Source organism: Mustela nivalis (assembly GCF_964662115.1).
Source record: "Mustela nivalis genome assembly, chromosome: 14".
In the NCBI taxonomy this organism is placed as follows: Eukaryota; Metazoa; Chordata; class Mammalia; order Carnivora; family Mustelidae; genus Mustela; species Mustela nivalis.
Genome location: NC_139033.1, coordinates 58,237,758 through 58,257,456, shown reverse-complemented (window position 1 = coordinate 58,257,456; position 19,699 = coordinate 58,237,758). Strand labels below are relative to the sequence as shown.

Here is a 19,699-nt window from a genome sequence, read left to right as displayed (position 1 = left end):
TGGTCACAAGTTGGTTAAAAGTAGATGTCACCGGGAAGAAGAAAAAAAATGCGTCACAAACTTGAGCCACATAGTATACCATTATCCAGAGAAATGTACACATCTATGAAAAAATACATTTGGAAAAGCATCACATTTTGTAAAAAGCATCAACCTCTCAGGTCTGGAGTTGAACAATGAGTCACTTCTGAAAGCAGGGAAATGCTTGTGACTTAGCATTTTAACTCTTGGGGAAGGGCTTTACTCAAAATAGCCCCACAGATTTAGCAAAATTGGCACCTTCTCTTTAGAGGAGAGAAGCTGCAGGATTTCTGGGAAAACTGGGCACGGTTGACACGTATGCTTTAGTCAATGAGTGTTGTGAAAAAAAATCATAGTGATCTTTCAAATTAAAATGACGTCAAGGCTATTAATAATCCTAATGCAGAGATGGTTATGATGTGTAGGTAGAGCCTAGTGGCTAGGCTGGTTCAAGATTGCTAATGCGTGTGGAGAAAGAATATAAGGCACCAGGCGATATGAATGTCCTGCCTTCACTCCTTGACTGCCAGCTCCCTCCCACCCCATCTTCCGCACCCTTAAGACTGTGTGGAACACTCATTGGTCTTTTTTTCTTTTTTAAAGATTTTCTTTTTAAGTAATGTCTCCACCCATCGTGGGGCTCGAACTCACAACAGCAAGAGTCTCATGCTAAAGCTCACTCGTCTTGACCTTCCTTATGAGATTAGCCTCCTAAAAGCAATGGACTAACAATAATCATGTCACCCAAATCACTGTTCTGCCAGATACCAGACTCAAAATTTCAGTCTTTTTAAAATAACTTCCTCAATCTCATCTCTCCTGTCTTGTAAATTGTTGTGCCTTCAGGTTCTTTTCAGAAATATCTGAGCTTTGTCTCTTCTAAGTCTAAAGCCACGCCAGCCGGACACCTAGTTATCTCCTGCCTGGAACGCTAAAATCACTTCCTGGAGGCACTCTGCTATGACAATAAAAGTATGCCCATAAATCTGAAGGGCTTCCATTATCTTTGATTATAAGTCTGTAAATGCTAAAAATTTTTTATGCATTAAATTATCTATAAAATTATTGTGTTAAATTGGTCAAAGGCATATAAATATATTCTAAAATTGGATAACTATTAAATATAAAATGCAAAGTCTATTGAAAATGCATCTGCTATTGAGATGGATGGAGCTGGCTTTTGCCCCTTTATGAACCTAGAGATGAATGTTATTTATTATTAGAAGGTGATAGAGTTCAACTTCAAGTTTCTCTTTCTCTGGTTGTCTCTCCTCTCCTTCCTTCCCTTCTCCTCCATGCTCTTCCTCCCTCTCCCTTTCTTTTTTTAAAAAAATTATTTATTTGAGAGAGAGCTTGTAGGAGCAGGGGGAGGGAGAAGAGGGAGAGAGAGAGAGAGAGAGAGAGAGAGAGAATGAATCTTAAGCAGATTCCCTGCTGACTGCAGAGCCCATCTTGGGGCTGGATCCCACCATGACCCAAGCCAAAATCAAGAGTCCATCGTTCAACAAACTGAATCACTCAAGTACCCCCTTTCTTTCCTTTCTTAAGCAGATGTAGGACTCAGGAAACTTGCTGGCAGAAGTCTGGAATGGAAGGAATTTTGATGTAGGGATATCATTTCGTTGTTTGAAGTTCTTTTGAGATGCATGCCAAAAGAATGTAATAATCTATAAAGTATTTTTTTTTTTTATTATTTAGCAGTGGATGACCTGATAATGACCATTTAATTTGGTAAAAGGCAAGAATTGGAAATCATCTGATTTGCAAAAAGATTTGCTACCCAGCCATTAAAATAATTTAATTTCTCAATATCTGTGAAGTGTATTAAAAAGAGTAATATAATTTATTAGTTATTATTCAATTAGTCTTTAACTTAGAGGTCCCTTGTTTGTGGTGCTAAAATTACATAAAACTGGGGTAAGAAAAATAACCCTGTATAATTGGACTTTCATGCTTTAGGAATTTACCCATCACTTTTGAACACAGATTTATATATTAATGCAAAGTTTAAGTTCTCATGGAAGTCACCTCAAAGTCTTTAAAAGTTATGATACTTGAGAATTATTACATATAAATAGATTCTAATTTTATTTCATGCAAAAATGATTTTTTAAACTATATATTTGGTAGAATTGAATCTGTAAAAGAGGAACCAATTCTAATTAAATGATGCTGGTTTTTCTAGAATTTAAGATAAAAGATCCCAGGATGCACTTTAGAAACATTTTGTCTCACATCTGCATATAAGAGGACAGTTTGTTTTTAAAAATGCAGGCTTATGTTTTTATAAAAATTGACATTAAAAACTCTATGGCCGGGTGCCTGGGTGGCTCAGTGTTGTTAAGCCTCTGCCTTCGGCTCAGGTCCTTATCCCAGGGTCCTGGGATCGAGTCCCGCATCAGGCTCTCTGCTCAGCAGGGAACCTGCCTCTCTGCCTACTTATGATCTCTCTCTGTCAAATAAATAAATAAAATCTTCAAAAAAAAAAAAAACCCAAAAACCAAACTCTACGGCCGCTATTAATTCTAGGGCATATAAACATATTAAATTAAAAGATGCATCAGGCTAAGAGATGAATTAATATTACTGCTAAGTATATGAGTTGTGGTAGAAAATTCTAACATAATCTCTTTAATAGTAAGCCCCAAAATAAATGGACACAGAAGTAGTTGAGAAATGCAGCCATGTGAGAGAGTTGTGCTCACAGTAAAAATGAATATCTAAGTACAGGATCTATTCTTTCGGCGAAGGTTAATGAAAATGTTTCTTCTGTCGATGTGAATACTGTGAGAAAATGTAAGACATTAACTTGCCTAGAACCCATAAATACTACTTTCACTTCAAGATATACTGTCATTCTACAGAAGTAATCATGGAAATTTTTACTTCTTCTTCTGGAATCATAAAGGTTGCAAAATAAACAGTGAGACACTCTGACCTGGGTTCTCTCCCTGAGCAGAGCCCAAGACAAGGACTTGCAAGCAGGTGGCTTGTTTTAAGACACAATCTCAAGGAATAGAAGGATAGGAGATAGGGAGGAATGAAGGGGAAGGAGGAAAAGCCAATCCAAGAATGTCAAGTTGGGCTGAGTCACCACTGTGGGCAACTGCAGGTCAGTCCTGCTAAGGACTCTTTGAGGTATCATGTGAAATGCCTGAAAATCATCCAGCCGGAAAAAGTAGTCACCATCTGGCTCTTACTCTACTGGTCAAGGGCCATCTTATGGAATATTGACTATCTCCCTTTCTGTTTTGTGCGGGTGTTGGTTGTCACTTGTGGCAGCAGTGGAGGAGCTGGGTAGACCATGAGAGACCTTGGGTACTACTGAGGTGACACCAGTGTGCGCCGTGTGTTGGCCAGAGAGCATGGAGGAGGGCAGATGGGGCACAAGAAGTCGGACTGACATCTTGACACCAAATACAGTTATCACTAGAATGGGGAAAACACAGGCAGGCTGGATTTGCAGCAGATTGGTTTCCCAGCATGCTCTCCACTTTGCTTGGTTTGGTTTTACAAATATAATTCTAAGATAAGACCTGGGATCTTGCTCTGGTGTTGTCACCTGGGTGGAATAAGGTGGCACTCCATCAGCTTTTCCCCACACCCTTTTCTTTGCCTTTCCATGACCCTCCCTCAGAAGTGCTGCATCCTTTGACACTCATGTAGGGGGCAGAAGAGGTGAGAAGGTTAAAAGAACGTTGTCTCCACTCCTGCCTCCCCATTCTACCATATAATCAGTATTATAATCAAAGGAGGCCTCGCTCATAATGATATTTGAAATTTCCCTGTTCTTTGGCGTTCTGGACATCTCTACACCATAGTTGAGTTCACAGTGGATGAGAGGTAGGTCTTTCGTTCCTGAAGTGGGGGCCCAGTTGGGTCTCTGTGAAATGGGGGAGCAGGGAAGGAGAACCAGGATAATCCTTCTGTAGGTTCTCAGGCAGACCAGCTTTAGGGAAAAAACACAAATGGAAGTTGAGGATATGGAAATTGAATTCCTTACAACTATCCACATCCGTGTACACCTGGGAAAGTCTGTCTTTTCCAAGGAGTCTCTCATCTTCGTGGATATCTGAGGTATGTGATGTTACTCCCTGCTTTGCTGTTGATTCCTGGATAAAATCCTCAGTCTGATACATAGAGGGATTTATTGCGCTGCCAGCATGAGCTTTCATGGGGATCTGGGCTGGGGAGAAAATCTGTGAAGTGTGGAGGTTATTTTCTTGACAAACTTCTGTGTTCTGGGATTGGTGAGAGGATAAACAGACTTCCTTGTCTTCATGCTCAACCGTGTGGTATTTGAATACTTGCTCAGATTCTTTCTTAGAACTTGTTTCTCAAACAATCACAGGAGGTTATTCACCAAAGTCAATGAAACTGAAATGGTCTTTGTCAGCAAGAGAATAGAACTAGATGTGCTCTCATTATATCCATTGGAAGCATTTCCTCTGATCCTCGAAATATATTATTACATTTTGGATGACATTAGAGATAAGTCTTTAGTCACGGAGTTCTAGTAGGAGGGGGGAAAAAAGTGGTTTTGGTTATTTTCTTTATTATTGTTGTTAAAATGTGAATCATGCCCTTCAGTTGATGAATTCTCATTGAAGCTTCAATGGAAGGGGAAGATGAAATAACGTAAATGATAGCTATAATTAATTTTATACTAAGCTTCCTTGATGAAATTAATATTGTCAGATGGAAATGTAATTTAAGCAAAATATGCTTATATGCTCATGTAAGCCGAGTTACACATTTGGACTTTAAGAAAAAAATCACTCTTGCATTTCATAGAACCGCTTACAAAATGATTTAGCTTAATTGTTTGTACAGCTTTCTAGACATTATAGCTCTTTAAAGGAAATAAGGGCACATGAGATGGAGGGAAAGACAAAGGGTCATTTTAAATATGCTTCTATTATTCTGAAAAAGGAAAAAAAAAAACCAACAAAAACAACCTATAAGATGCAGGACACTTCTGATTCCCAAAGAAAGTATTTTTTTGTTTTTTGTTTTTTTAAAACATGTATGTTAATATAGTGGGGCGGTAGTTTTGTATTTATAAAAAAAGGGAAAATTCTGGCAATTTAAAACAATGTAAATCTAAACTGAAGTAAGTTAAAGTGGCTTGTTAAGTAAATTTCAAAACATATTGACCCAAAAGGTCAGCAAATGTTAGTGAAAATATTCTAGTCAATATCTACTGCATGCCTAAATTCTTTGTCTTTATGTGACATTTCAAGCAATTTTCGTAACTGTTCAGGAAAATGTAAAAAACAAGAAACATGAAGACAGCTCACTGATTTCAGATAAAATATTCCATGTTCTCAAAAAAAAAGCAAAAAAAACCCCCATAAGCATCAGAAACCGACATTGATTACTATTCTGAAAAAAATCCCCAACATCTGCAACTTGTTTCTTAATATGAAACCAAACATGAAAATTCGAAATATCAGTCAGCTGTTAATATTTCTTCCCTGAAGAATCTACTCCCGGTAGATAGTCAATACAATACTTAATAAATTAGCTAATTACAAGAGTGGAGAGCTCATTGGTGGGACTACAAAAACTCCAGTTTGATGTGCCAGAAGACAGAGTGGTTTACCAGTAGTCAGTGTTCTCTACAGCTACATACAGGAATATACCATAATTCTTTACCTTTTTGCCTTCAGAATAAATCTAGTCTATACAGCTATGTCAAGGATACAGTGTGTTTATGAGAATGTAAAGGACTCATAGATGAGATTGCTGTGGTCTTTGTGATTAAATAGCTGGGCTATAGCTTTACTCTTTTTTATTTTAATTATTTTTATTAATATATAATGTATTATTTGCCCCAGGGGTACAGGTCTGTGAATCATCAGGCTTACACACTTCACAGCACTCACCATAGCACATACCCTCCCCAATGTCCCATCAACCAGCCACCCTCTCCCTAGTGCCCTCTCCCTACCCCCCCCACCCCCAGCTACCCTCAGTTTGTTTTGTGAGGTTAAGAGTCTCTTCTTGTTTGTCTCCCTCCAGATCCCATCTTGTTTCATTTTTCCCTTCCCTACCCCCCCACAACTGCCCCCCTGCCTCTCAAATTCCTCATATCAGGGACATCATATGACAATTGTCTTTCTCTGATTGACTTATTTCGCTCAGCATAATACACTCTAGTTCCATCCAAGTCGTTGTAAATGGCAAGATTTCATTTCTTTTGATGTGTAGCCTTACTCTTGATTGCTACACTGTACTCTCTCCCACATATAGCAGACAGTAGGGACATCAAACAACACTGGGTCCTTATCTTCCTTCTATGGCCATAGAGATTGGTAGTAAAATCTCAGGCAACAAGAGCCAGTAGGAAGAGGCAAAAGACCCAGCATTTACTTAGGGCCCATCCCAGGGCGGGGACATGCACTATGGCTTTTGTCCACAGGTGGCCTCATACTGTTCTTTCAACCACCTAAGAACGGGGTATTGTTTCCATTTTACACACGAGGAAAATCAAGCTCAGACAGATTACACAATTAAAATGCGGTGCAATTAAGATTTTTAACTCAGGTTTTATGTTATCTCAGTATTTCTTGCATCTGTGATTGTTACAAACTCATCTTCTTTTTAGTTACTGATCTTTGTCTTCTGGACTTGCTGGATTTCTAACACCTCGATTCATGACTTCCCAAACATCATTCATTACTTTACTTTTCAAACTTGCTCCTCTCTTGCACCCAACCTCCTGAGAAAGATATTTTAGCTGCACCTATTCCTGTCCTTCTCGTCCATCCTTCTTCTGTAAATGCTCTTTAGGTCCATCACCCCAAATCAAGTCCCTTCACATTTTGGATCAAGCGTCTAGGTGACAGCTTATTGCAATCTTTTCCACAAAGTATGGTCAGCAATTCTCTGTTGATATCTGTTCCATAAACTCAGAGCTCTCACCTAGCTAATTAGAGGCTTTGTTACACAGTAGGGGCATCTTTTTTTTTTAATGTATTTTTTAATTAAAAGATTTTCTTTATTTATTTGACAGAGAGAGATCACAAGTAGGCAGAGAGGTCAGCAGAGAGAGAGGAAGGGAAGCAGGCTTCCCACTGAGCAGAGAGCCTGATGCGGGGCTTGATCCCAGGACCCTGGGTTCCTGACCTGAGCAGAAGGTAGCAGCTTAACCCACTGAGCTGCCCAGGTGCCCCTAGTAGATGCATCTTTGTTGTAAGCCTCTAAGGAGATGCCTGAGTCTTGAGGTATTTAGGAAAAGACAACCCAATTTTGTTACAGATGCTATTTAGGTGACCAGAGACAAGCACACGCTTCCTAGAGCATTTCTTCTAAAAATGGAATTTGGCTGAAACACATATCCGTTCATCTCCTGGGCCCCTTCACCAATCCTACTGTTATTACCTAATAAATGCAGGAAACAGAAACCTCTGGAGGCATTTTCAACATGAAGACATTTAATACAGGGAGTTAAGTGCTTACAAATCATTGAGAGAGGAATCCAGTTAAGCTATAGGCTGGGACCCCAGAGTGGTCCAGAATGACCCTCTAGGGGATCTGCTGCCTTTGAGGCTGCTATGGGAGATAGGAGTCAACAACTCATTGCTATAGGTGTGACCCCTGTTCAGGAAGTTTCTGCTACTACCAGGGTCACTTCTGTAAAGGACTCTTGACACCCAGCAAGCTGGAAGGTGGACATATGTAGCTGTGAGCCATGGATCAGAAAGCCAGAGTCAAGAATCCACGACAGTGGCAGCTTCCCCCACAACTGCATATCAACACCCGGAAGTGGGAATGTATTTCTACAACTTCGCTTGCCAGGGGAAACAGCCGAGACAGACGGGGAAATTGCACTCCTAAATCTCATATAAATCCTTCTAATAGCCTGAGCCTCATTTGTAGGCAGAACCCTAGTGGTTTTTGTCTTTCCAACCTCTCCTACCCAAAGGGGTCTGGTCTGCAGTCCCTTTGACACAGTGGTTAACAGTTTCAGAGGTATCCTCATACAGTTTCCCCCACATTATATTGTAGTATGTAATTTATATACAAAAGTCTGTTTAGCATATTGTACTGTGACTTGTGTTGCCCTCCACCAAATGTGTTTTAGAGCTCTTTGTTCATCAGTAAGTGTGTCTGTAACTCATTACTGTTAAACAGGACCTGGCATGTGCGTATAGATTGTTTCTAATTTTTGTTGGAACAAGTATGCAGTGACATGCTTGGACCTACATCTTGGTGCTCATGTGTGAGCGATTTTATGGTGTAGATTCCTAGAAATCAAAATCTTGTGAGATATGGTCAAATTGCAAGGGTAAAAATATTGTATCAAAGTATTCTCCTATGAATAGTTCAGGAGGTTCTTGTTTTGATCATATTTCTTGTTGATACTGGATATTTATTTTCTGCCAGAAGAATAATATTTCATTGAAAAAATTATCAACTGTGGCCAGAGGGGCCAACCACAAATAACAAGGTCACTCTAATCACTGGAGAATTCTAAGAGTATAGAGGTTACCTCCCTGGAGCTAGGGCAAAGACCAAATCTCTCTCTCTCAGTGAAGTTTATTCTTTATGCCACAGATATTTCATAATTCAAAAACAATTTTAGGCTTCTAATATTTTTGGAATTATATCTTTGTGGCTGATACAATACATAAATTTCAATTTCCAAATGAGTAGCTACTATTTGTCTTAAGATCACTTGAGTGTTATGTCCTTTCCCATTATTTTGAAATGCCATGTTTATCATATATTAAATATTCATATATATAAGGCTGTGTTTCTGAATCTCTCTGGCTTATTTATCTTTTTAATATGCCTGCTTTATTATCACACTGTATTACTATAGCTTCATACTATTTTTGGGTAGTAAACTTTGATAACTAGTAGGTCAAATGCCATTTAATTGTTCTTTTATATTTCACTTTGTTATTCTTTTCCCCAAATATTTTGGCCCTGGTGTATTTTCTTTTCCAGATGAATTTTATAATTTGGTCAGATATCACAAACAGATCTCAATGGGATTTTAGTTGGGATTTTACTGACTTAATTGCCTTAAGGAAATTGGCGTCATTGGAATATGAAAATGTTTCACTCAGGATGATGGCATTCTACTCTTTTTGCTTAGTTCCTTTAAAAAAAGTCCTCCAGTAGGGTATTATTTCCTGTCCATATTTCTTGTATGCTTTAAAGATAATTTATTTCTAGGGATGTTGTTTCTTTGTACGCAGTTGTGAACGGCAAATTTTTTTTCTATTCCCGCTTTTAACTGATTATTGCCTTCATATAGGAAAGCTATGGATTTATGTCTTAAATTTAGTACATTATTAAATTATATTTATTAGCTCTAATAGTTGCTCACTTAGTTATTCTAAGATATTTTTAGATAGGTGCTTACATCATCTGCATAAAGATTCTATTGTCTCTTTATGAATAAATTTTGGAATATGGAGGTACAGCAAATAGTGTGAAATAGAAGTCTTATTAGTATTTTTCAGCTCATAATTTTAATGTGAACCACTCTAATGTTTCACTTTTAAGTAAGGCATTTGTGATATATGTATATCTATATTATCTCCTTTGTCAATTTTAGTAAGTTTCTCCTATTTCCGGTATTAGATAAGTTTTAATCAGGAATAACAGCCCTAATTTACAAAGTGTTTTGGAGTTTAGCAAGATCATTTTATATTATTTAATCTTTTAAAAAGATTTTATTTATTTATTTATTTTAGAGAGAGTGCAAATGGCCATGGGGGTGGGGGACAACAGATTCCATGCTAGGCATGGAACTTGTCTTGGGGCTCAAGCCCATGACCCTGAGATCATGACCTGAGCTGAGATCAAGAGTTGGATGCCCAACCTACTGAGCCACCCAGGTGCCTGTATGTTATTTCATTTGTAATATATTATAGTGAATTACATGAATGCATTTCCTAATATGAAATTATTTTTCTACACTTTAATTAAACATAGTTGAATTATATATAGTATACCTTAATATACTGTAAAAGTTAACTTGCTAAAGTTTTTATTAGGCTTTTCATAAGTTATTTTGATCAACAGGATTTTCGGTAGTCTCTTCACCTGGAATTGGCATCAGAATTTATTCTATCCTTGGGATACCTGGGTGGCTCAGTTGGTTAAGCATCTGCCTTTAGGGGCACCTGGGTGGCTCAGCTGGTTTGGCGGCTGCCTTCAGCTTGGGTCGTGATTCCAGGGTCCTGGGGTTGAGCTCCACGTTGGGCTCCCTGCTCAGTGGGGAGCCTGCTTCTTTCTCTCCCTTTGCCTACTCTGCTTGCTTGTGCTCTCTCTCTATCTCTCTGGCAAATAAATAAATAAAATCTTTTTTTAAAAAATGCATCTGCCTTCAGTTTGGATCATGATCTCAGGGTCCTGGGATTGAGCCCCATGTGGCGCTCCCTGCTCTGTGCCCTGTGTCTGCTTCTCTCTCTCCCTCTGCCTCTCCCCCAACTTATTCTCTCAAATAAATAAATAAATAAATAAATAAATAAATAAATAAATATTTTAAAACAACAACACCACCAAAAAGAATTATGCTGTTCTCAGCAAGTGAGATTAGAAAACTTCCCATAATTTTCTACTCTTTGGAACAATTTAAATACTATGTGGATTATTATTTTTTTTCAATTGGTAGAAATTACTGTAAAGCCCCTCAAGATTTATGCATCTTTCAGGAACAGAAATATGACTAATTTGTACATTTCAGATTTGGGGTACTTCCAGTTTTTATAAATAAAGTTTTATTAGAACACAGCCATGCTCCTTAATTTATGTATTATTTTGGCTACTTTCACACTGTATCACAAAGTATAATTTGCAATGGAGAGTAATTGCAATGGAGACCATATGACTCACAGAGCCTGAAGTATTTACTATCTGGCTCTTATAGAAAAACATATGCTGATTCCTGCACTTAGTTCAGCATACATCTTACTTCCTCTGAGACTAAAGTGATCATTCTTCTGAACTCCTGTAGTGTTTTTTTTTTTTTTTCTGATACACTCATCTGACTCTTCTATGCTTTTTTTTTTAAAGTAGATTCCATGCCCAGCGTGGAGCCCAATGTGTGTTTTGAACTCATGATCCTGAGATCAAGACCTTAGTTGAGATCAAGAGTCAGATGCTAAACTGACTGAACCACCCAGGTGCCCCATGAAACCTCTAATTTCTTGTCACATGTTGTTATTTTTTTTAAGTGAAGGTATCTTGTTTCCAGTTAGGTTAAAACCTCTTCAATGGCAGAAACTTGGTGCTATTTTTGTTTCCATTAAAATGTTATGCACAGACACACACACACACATACAGATGTAAAATAACTATTCCTTACTTTATTTATGTTATATAGTTGCCTATTTCATTGCTTACTCTGCCCAGAACTTCTAGAAAACTTGCCCCACCTGGAAAAGTCAAGGCTAAGTGCCATGTGATTATTGTCCTAGTCAACAAACATTCAGATTCTTGCTTGAAAGTTTGAACTAAGGCGTTGAGTGAATGCTGTTGGTATCTATCAGGGAATTGCTTCAGATAAATAAGAGCTGCCTTTTCTGGGGTCTACACACTAACTTCCCACACATTAGTCCCCTGCCCTTCTCCTGAGAGCATTCCCCCAATAAATCCCTTGAGCAAGAATTCCCCATTTCAGGCTCTGCTTGTGGGGAATCTCACTGAAGAGCTAAGACAAGGGCCTTCAACTCAAACTCAGACTTCACTTCAGGGAGGTTCACGTGTCAAGGCATTTCCAAGTCTGAATCAAATCTCTAGAATATATCATATCTATCAAGACAACTGCTACTGTGTTGAAGAAGTGGAAATCCGTGCCAGTGTCCTTCTCACCGAACACTGGAGAAAGGAAATCCTCCCAGTGGGCAGTCTTTCTCTTCTATCAAGCTTAAAGTAGCTCATTAGCTTGCTAAGGAAGTATCCATAAGCTGATGTACTTGGGGTTTGCTGAGCCAGTCCCATAACCTACCTTAAGGTGATCATCTCACTTTCAAAGTTGGCAACAGGCCCCAATGCTTCAAGATGTGTGTATACAAGTCTGGGGTGGGTTGGAAAATGGGGCAGAGTTTCTAATACACCCCCGATGTACATGCTTGAAACTGGTGTCATCTTGTAGACATTTTTCGTTTTCATTTTTCATTCCCCCCCCATGTCCTATTTATCCTCTTAATATATATTTGGAGGTGGTGACTACCATTTAGTCCATAGGTTGCAAGATTATGAGATGGAGCTAGAGAGGAAGAGACTTTATCTGGAGAAAATACCTCCATGGCATCACCTCAGGATACAGTGGCTAGATAGGACTTTGGATTGCTCCTGATGGATAGAAATAAATGTGATTATGGCTTTAATAGGGATACTCAGAACATGTAGGTATGCATACATGCTTTTGAGGATTGCATATTCTAGGGCAAGCGAATGTGCCACATATGTGTGATTGACCACCTTGCTTTGGCCATTTCTAGTGAAGCTACTGTGCTCACAGCTGCTGCTTGGAGTACCACCCCTAAAACATGCGACTTACCCATTCTCCATTGGGGCTAACTAAACCAGGGTTGGGCTTTCAGCCAAGACTTGTTGAGTCAATCCTATGGCTGTCCAGTCACCATTCAGCCTCCCTCCTGAGAACCGGAATTAATAAAAAGAGAGACTGTTGGTGGTAGCTGGTTCTGAACCCTGGAGCCTAGCGTTCACCTAGATTCAGGAACTGAGTCCATCCATCCGCAAGGATAGGAAACCAGCTTGGAGAGAGAAGATGAAGATCCTAAAAAAAGACAAAGAGACTATCATGTTGCTAAGAGATGGAAAAGAAGATACAGAGATACTACAGGAGAAAGAGACAGAAATGAAAACAAAAAACAAAAACAGAGAGAAGAAAAGACTTCCCAGTATCACTTTTGTGCTTCCCCATTTCAGCTCCCATCTTCTGTCCTCATGAGACACATTTTTGACTTTGGCACCCACCTCAAATAAATACAATCTCTGCTCCCTAGAAGCTTGTAAGATAGAAGAAACAGCACTCAGGTGAGCTGTCTTGTATGGAAGACTGAGGCATTAAATGCTCAAGGATAAGTACAGATAAAGCATAATAATACACTGGAAATAATATTCTATTTTACTTGCTGTCCTTAGGGAGTGTGAGATTTCCTCACATTCTCTGAATAAGCTCCTCTTACTTTCTCGATCCAGCATGAGAGAATTTATGTTCCATGTAACGAAAAGAGCCTTGACTAAAATACATCGACTAATGAGAGGACGCTTTCTAAAGCTTGGCAGAACAGACTCATCAAGATTCTAGATCCTTGGGGAGTAGAATCAGAATCCATAGTGACCCTATTAGTTTTGAGGAGAGATTGGAAATGTGAACAATGAAAGGCAGTGTCAATCTGGAGGAGAAATAAAAACAACCTTTTAAAAAACTTCAGGAAGGCAAAAGCCAGTCTATGTGAAATATGGCAGAATGGGCAGGAGTGGAATGAAGCCTGGATCTGGGCCAGCTGTGTAGCTCGGTGGTTTCAAAATACAAGTTATCTCGGTGCTAAGCGCAAACAGAACATATTGACTGTGGAGACAATGTTCCTTTTTAACTTAACATTGTCAAATTCAAACCAATAAAATGGAGTCAGTACATATTTGCCTGTGGCACCCTTCTAAAACACATGATTTCTGCTTTCCGTCGTCTTAGAGGCTAGAAGAGACAATGTTTAGATTAGCTTCTACATAAAGAAGAATTAAAACATTTAATGCAGAAGCTTAATTACAAATAAATCATTGGAATACTTTAGAAAAAATTGTTCTATTAACTTTTAAAAGCACTTTCAACAGCTCCTGTTTTTTTTTTTTTAAGATTTTATTTATTTATTTGACAGACAGATATCGCAAGTAGTCAGAGAGACAGGCAGAGAGAGAAGAGGAAGCAGGCTCCCTGCTGAGCAGAGAGCCCAGTTTGGGGCTCGATCCCAGGACCCTGGGATCATGACCTGAGCCGAAGGCAGAGGCTTAACCCACTGAGCCACCCAGATGCCCCAGCTCTGGTGTTTTTAATGACAAGCCATGCAGGCTTTGGACACTGAGCTGGATTCCGAATCTGTCGGTGGTGCTCCCTTCCCGAAAGTCCACAGACAAGCCATTTTAGCCATTTGATTCTTCGTTTCTTGATTTGAAAGCTGGGGATGGTACTTACCACCCGACAGGGTTGTCCGTTTTAGACCTGGCACAGTCATGGCCGCCATGACTCATTGGGCTGACTTTGCTCATGGCTGGGAGGCTCTTTGTTCCTTAGGGTTTGCCATCACCTGGGTAAAGGTTGTTCCCTAGAAGAGAACTTCAGAGTTGATCTGTAATTGAAAACTACATGATGAAATGTTAGAGGAACCAAGGAAATCTGCGGTGCGGTGGTAAGCCTTGATTAGCTCAACTGTGTGTCCTTGGGCGAGTCACCTCAACTCTGTGGGATTCAGTTCCTTACTATTTTAAGTTGCAGTGATGGGGAAGGGGTGTGACAATGGGAAGGTCGTTGCTTGAGATGATTTCTAGTATTACTTCCAGCTGTACATTTGATGCTTTCCTAAGATCAGGAACAAACTTAATTTTCCTTTGACACTGAGGGCTCTTAAACAAAAGACAATGGCCAGCTTTAAATTATCTTCCCTGACGATAGAATTATAGGAAATAAACTGGAAAAAAAAATTCTCTTGATTTAGGTTAGAGATAAGAAAGGCTTTCCAGACTGTGAGAATTATTTATTGGTGTGAATTAACAAGAGAGAATGGGACATGCCGGCAGGATAGATTTCTCTCTCTCTGGGTGAGTAGGAGCCTGAAGACCAGGTTTCTAGGGGGTATGGAAGCACAGGGGGAGGGTGGGTTAGGGAGAGCTGTGAGGAGATTACCACTGGCCCAAGGCTCTCTTGTGTAACTTGCTGATTTGTTTCTTGTTTCACAGAGTTCATGCACCTAGGAAATGTATAGCAAGCTTGGTGGCTGGCCCGGAGTTACAACTATCAGTGTGCTTTGCATTCGGGCCCAACAGGGTGGTTAAGGAAAGTATTAATTAGCACACAGACTAGGACAAGTTTAAACATCACAATTTCCTTAGTTAGTTAGTTTTTAGCTTGTGGCTGAAAAGCCAGGATAGTTCTAGAAGACGGTAACGTTCTCAAAGTGATCAAGCTGGGGGCTCATAAAACAAAACAGCCACTCCCAGATGAACCAAGCAGAGCATCTGATAGGGTGACTCCACAGAGAAAACGCTGGGCTGACCAGGAGGACCTGGAAAAGCTGTGACCCTCCGTATCCCAGGTTGTCCCAGCCCTTTGGGAAGGACCACCATTTCCTTGTTAATGCTGGCAGTCCGGTCAGCAATCCTGAGACCAGATGGCCACTTTGATGGTGTTCTTTTGATCTTTATGTTGTGTTTTATTTAATTTTAATTCCATTTTATTGCCTACTGTCTCCATGGTCGGTTTCTCTGTATTCAGCCTCGTTGTCTGAGCTTCGGTTATTGTTGCTGTTTCTATGTTTTCTGTGTGACGGACTCTTTACAGAAAATATTTCATTACATCTCAAGGCATTCTTATTTTCACTTATAAGATGAATAGGTGAAATAGAAAAAAAACAAAAACAAAAAACTGTAAAGGTTTATTATGTCTGCATTTGGTCTCAGCCAATGCGACTTGGAAGTCTTGTAGCCCCACTAGAGGGCCACCAGTGCCCTAGTCTGAGCCGCCGTAGCCTGCTAGCCGCCGTAGCCTGCTCACCCGCAGTTCCAGAAAGTTAAGACTGACACACGCCTGAGAAAAGACGAATGTCGCTGTGACCATCCTGGGCTATAGATCCCTTTGTTCTGTGCTGCAGCCAGTGTTAATGGTCAGAAAAAGAGGAGACATAAAAACAAACAAACAAATAGATTTGCTACTTGAAATGATGCTGGGTACTTGGGAACACGGTTTTCTTTGAGGCGTAGAGAGGAAATTTCAGGAAAAACCCTATGTCTCAGCGATGTGTGGCCTTGTGAGATGCTTGAGAAAAGTTGGTCAGGGCTTCGAGGGTTGATGTGTAGGAATCTCTCCTGCCTCTGTTCTCTCCCTGTCATTTACCTGTTCCACTCCTGGCAGATTAATCGTCCCCAAACCTTTGCAGTCATCCCATTATAACCTAACAGTAGCCCTGCCACATTATCTAGACCCAAATTTTCAATTTTTCAGAGTAATAAAGATTCCTTTTAATGTAAAAAAAAAAAAAAAGGAACAGCCACATGGTATTTTTAGAATCATTTCACCACCCTTTCAAATGAATTTGTATTTAAATATTTATGACAGCATCTATGGGCTTAAAACAATGATATAAGAGGGAGAAGTTATTGAGTCAATCAGCTTGCTTAACCCCTGGATTCCTGGACCCTTTGGAATGACCCCAGGCTCTGTGAACTTTGGGCCAGAAGTATCAGCCTATCATTGCCAAGATGTGTCACCAGACAGCCTTCTCTGACTCCTCGGGCTTTCTGAGTGTAGATGGCTGTCTACATGCGTCCTACTCCTGTCCCATTAGCCTTGGGACATGCCCCAGACATTCTTCCTGCTATGTATTTTCCATCATTCCCTTTTCAGCAACATCTTTCTTTGCTGCCTTAAATATGCTCAGGTATCAAGTAATTTAAAATACTGCCCCTCCCCCATCCTTAATATCCTCCCTAATTCCTAGCTGGCCGGTGCTCTGTTTTCTTCTGTGAACTCATTCACACGTCCTCACTGCCGCTCCGAGTCAGTCATCCGTTGTTTTATTCTTATTGTCTCTAATTATCCAAGATTTAGATCGGTGCCTAAGTAATCTTCGTAATATCCTTATAATAGATGCAACACATACGAACTATGTGACTGAAGCTGGAAATGGAGTCTTCAACAAACACCAAGAAGTTTTAATGGTGACATCATTTGCAAGAATAAAAAAAAAAAATTGAGCTCATTTGGTTTGTGCCTCCTTTCTGTTCTCTACCTGGTATCTGTGAGTAGCCTCACCTTCGTGGGGTTACTGTACCTTATTTTAATCTGTTTTCCAAATTGCTTTGTTTTTAGCATTCCAAAGATGACCATCTTGGGAGAACTGAATCTGCTTCCTATCTACTAACTATTAAAAAATAGCATTTTCAGTGATCAAAGCATGTGTATTATCATGCCATTTCATTTGGGTCAAAGGAAAACAGCAAAAACATGATTATCGTCATTGTCCTTTACATAGTGAATTCGAAGGTGTCATTATTCCTGGCATATAGTAGATGCTCTATATGTACTTACAGATTGAAGAGTGGCAGTTGATTAACGACTGTTCTTTCAATTCCTACCTATTTCTTCATTTGCTTATTTGGATATTCAGGCAATGAGTGTTGCGCGCTCACTATGCGACAGCTGTTGTACAAAGCATTTAGGGGGTAGTAATAAACATGGTAGACGTGGTTATGAGCCTTAGGGTTCAACATTCTGGTGGGTGAGATGGATGAGTGGTAGGCAATACTCATATGGTGAGGCGAGAGCTATGGAGGAGGAAGGGCAGATGCTGTACACACACTTGCGAAAGTCTCTTAACTGAGATGGGGACAGGAGGGAGCTTAAGGAAAGCTTCCTGGAAGAAGTGATATCTAAGCTCAAACAGGAAAGAGTAGAAAATCCAATTAAGGATGCCTGGGTGGCTCAGTTGGTTAAGCAACTGCTTTTGGCTCAGGTCGTGATCCCAGAGTGCTGGGATCGAGTCCTGCATCAGGCTCCCAGCTCCACGGGGAGTCTGCTTCTCCCTCTGACCTTCTCCCCTCTCATGCTCTCTCTCAAACAAATAAATAGAATCTTAAAAAAAAGAAAGAAAGAAAGAAAGAAAGTCAGTCCAATGAAACTTAATCTGGAATGGCAGTTTCCAAAGAGTTATTTTGGCTTTGAGTCCTAAGGCTACCTTCTGAAAGCTTTAGGGATGTTGCTAGCTGTAGGAGGAAAAGATAGTATTACAAATGCCCTGAAATTACATGTCATGAGGAATATTGATTCTGATACGTGTATTTTGGGAACCCAGGTAAACTTATAAACTGTAATTTAAACATTTAATTGCTGAGGATACCAAGAAAAAAAATTAACTTTCTTACAAACACACCTGAAAAAAAATTCTTTCTTTTTTCTTTCTTTCTCCTTTATTCATGTAATTTGTGTATTAAGAGAAGTTACATCATTTTAATTTAAAAAGTTCCATAAATCTTTGTTGAATGAGCAAGTCCTATCTTTTCTGTCTCAATATTTCTCAAGTACTTAAGTCTTGCCTCTATGTCTTCGTTTACAATTTTTCTTTAGAGCACTTGAAAGTTTACAAGAAGACTTGCAGATGTATGAGAGGAGCATAAACAATCATGACCCAGCCCCCTGCAGATTTTTGTCTCATTACTCTACGCTTCCATCCTGCATATTTGTGGGGCTTTTTCTTGTCTCAGGACCTTGCATCTTCTCCGTCTATAATACCCATTTCCCCTCTACACCAGTCCTCGAAGATCTTTTCCTGCACTGCCCATCTCTTCAAAATGGGTTAGTTTTCATGCCTACAGCTGCCCCACAAAGAACTCCGTACAATTCCTTCCCTACAGCACTTAATCCACTGCCACAAGCCATTTGTTTCTTTCCCTTATTAAACTGAAAGCCTGTTACAGTAGGGATTGTGCCTTATTTACATTGATCTTTCTGTGGACCGTATAGTGCCTGGTAGACAGTAGGCACTCAATACTCAATACCTATTTAATGACTGAAAATTGCACAACAAGTTATGTTTTTCATAGGGCTTTCCTTTCGTAGATCACCACACTGGCTTCTTGCTACAACTCTAGGGCCTAAGTGTTGTTATTAGCCCTGTTTCACAGTGGGAACCTGGACACAAATAGGTTAAGAGACCTAGTCAGATTTTCATAGTTTAACTGTAGCTTCATGCAGAAATACATGGTTGTCATGGGTGATTTAAGAAGTGGTTGCTTTGGCTATCTGGCTGTCTTGATGGTGGCATCTTCCAGAAATCAAGTGTCGCCTCTTTTCCTGATTATTCTAAAAATGTCAAAGATATTATGATTTTAATTCTCCTGGGAATACTCTTAAGCTATGTCTACTATCAAAGGGGGAATGATAGGAAAATCTTCTAACGTGAAAGTCTATCTCTAGAGCCTGTTGAAAACCAAATAGTCCCCGGGCAAGTAAAATAAAATGGTGGCTAGATTTCGCTAGATGTTGGATATTACCTTATCTGTGTACAACCAGCTATGAGTAATGTGAAAAGATAGAGCAACTACCCACCTACTATAGTAAATAAAGTAAATAGTAAATAGTCAGAGGACAAAAAAAAAATCTGAAAAAAAATTATATATAGCTAGCCAATCTTATATTTGGCCCTTGATGTATCTCACTAAACCAGAAAAATTTTACCATGCTGTAGCTAAACATATTTTGTGTCAGAGTTAGATGTGTAGATGATGATTATTTATATAAAGAAAACCGATTTAAAATTTATCTTCAGAATATGCCTTTTCCCTTCATATTCCCTTTGCTATTCTTCACTATCCCCCAACCCTTTTCTAAGGACTAAAGATAATTGATATTCTCAGGTAACTATGGGATGTCCTATTTCTAAGGATGATGCTGTGGTTTATTTGTTTATTATGGGTG

General features: G+C 39.5%; 1 long non-coding RNA gene across 1 annotated transcript in view; it reads left to right on the top strand.

Moving 5' to 3' along the window:
* The first annotated feature begins 3,811 nt into the window (after positions 1-3,811).
* LOC309848251 overlaps positions 3,812-19,699 on the top strand; it is a 30,682-nt gene continuing 14,794 nt past the window's right edge. The window contains exon 1 of the long non-coding RNA XR_014302921.1: positions 3,812-3,864. This is a non-coding gene — a long non-coding RNA (uncharacterized lncRNA). The remainder of the gene's footprint in view (positions 3,865-19,699) is intronic.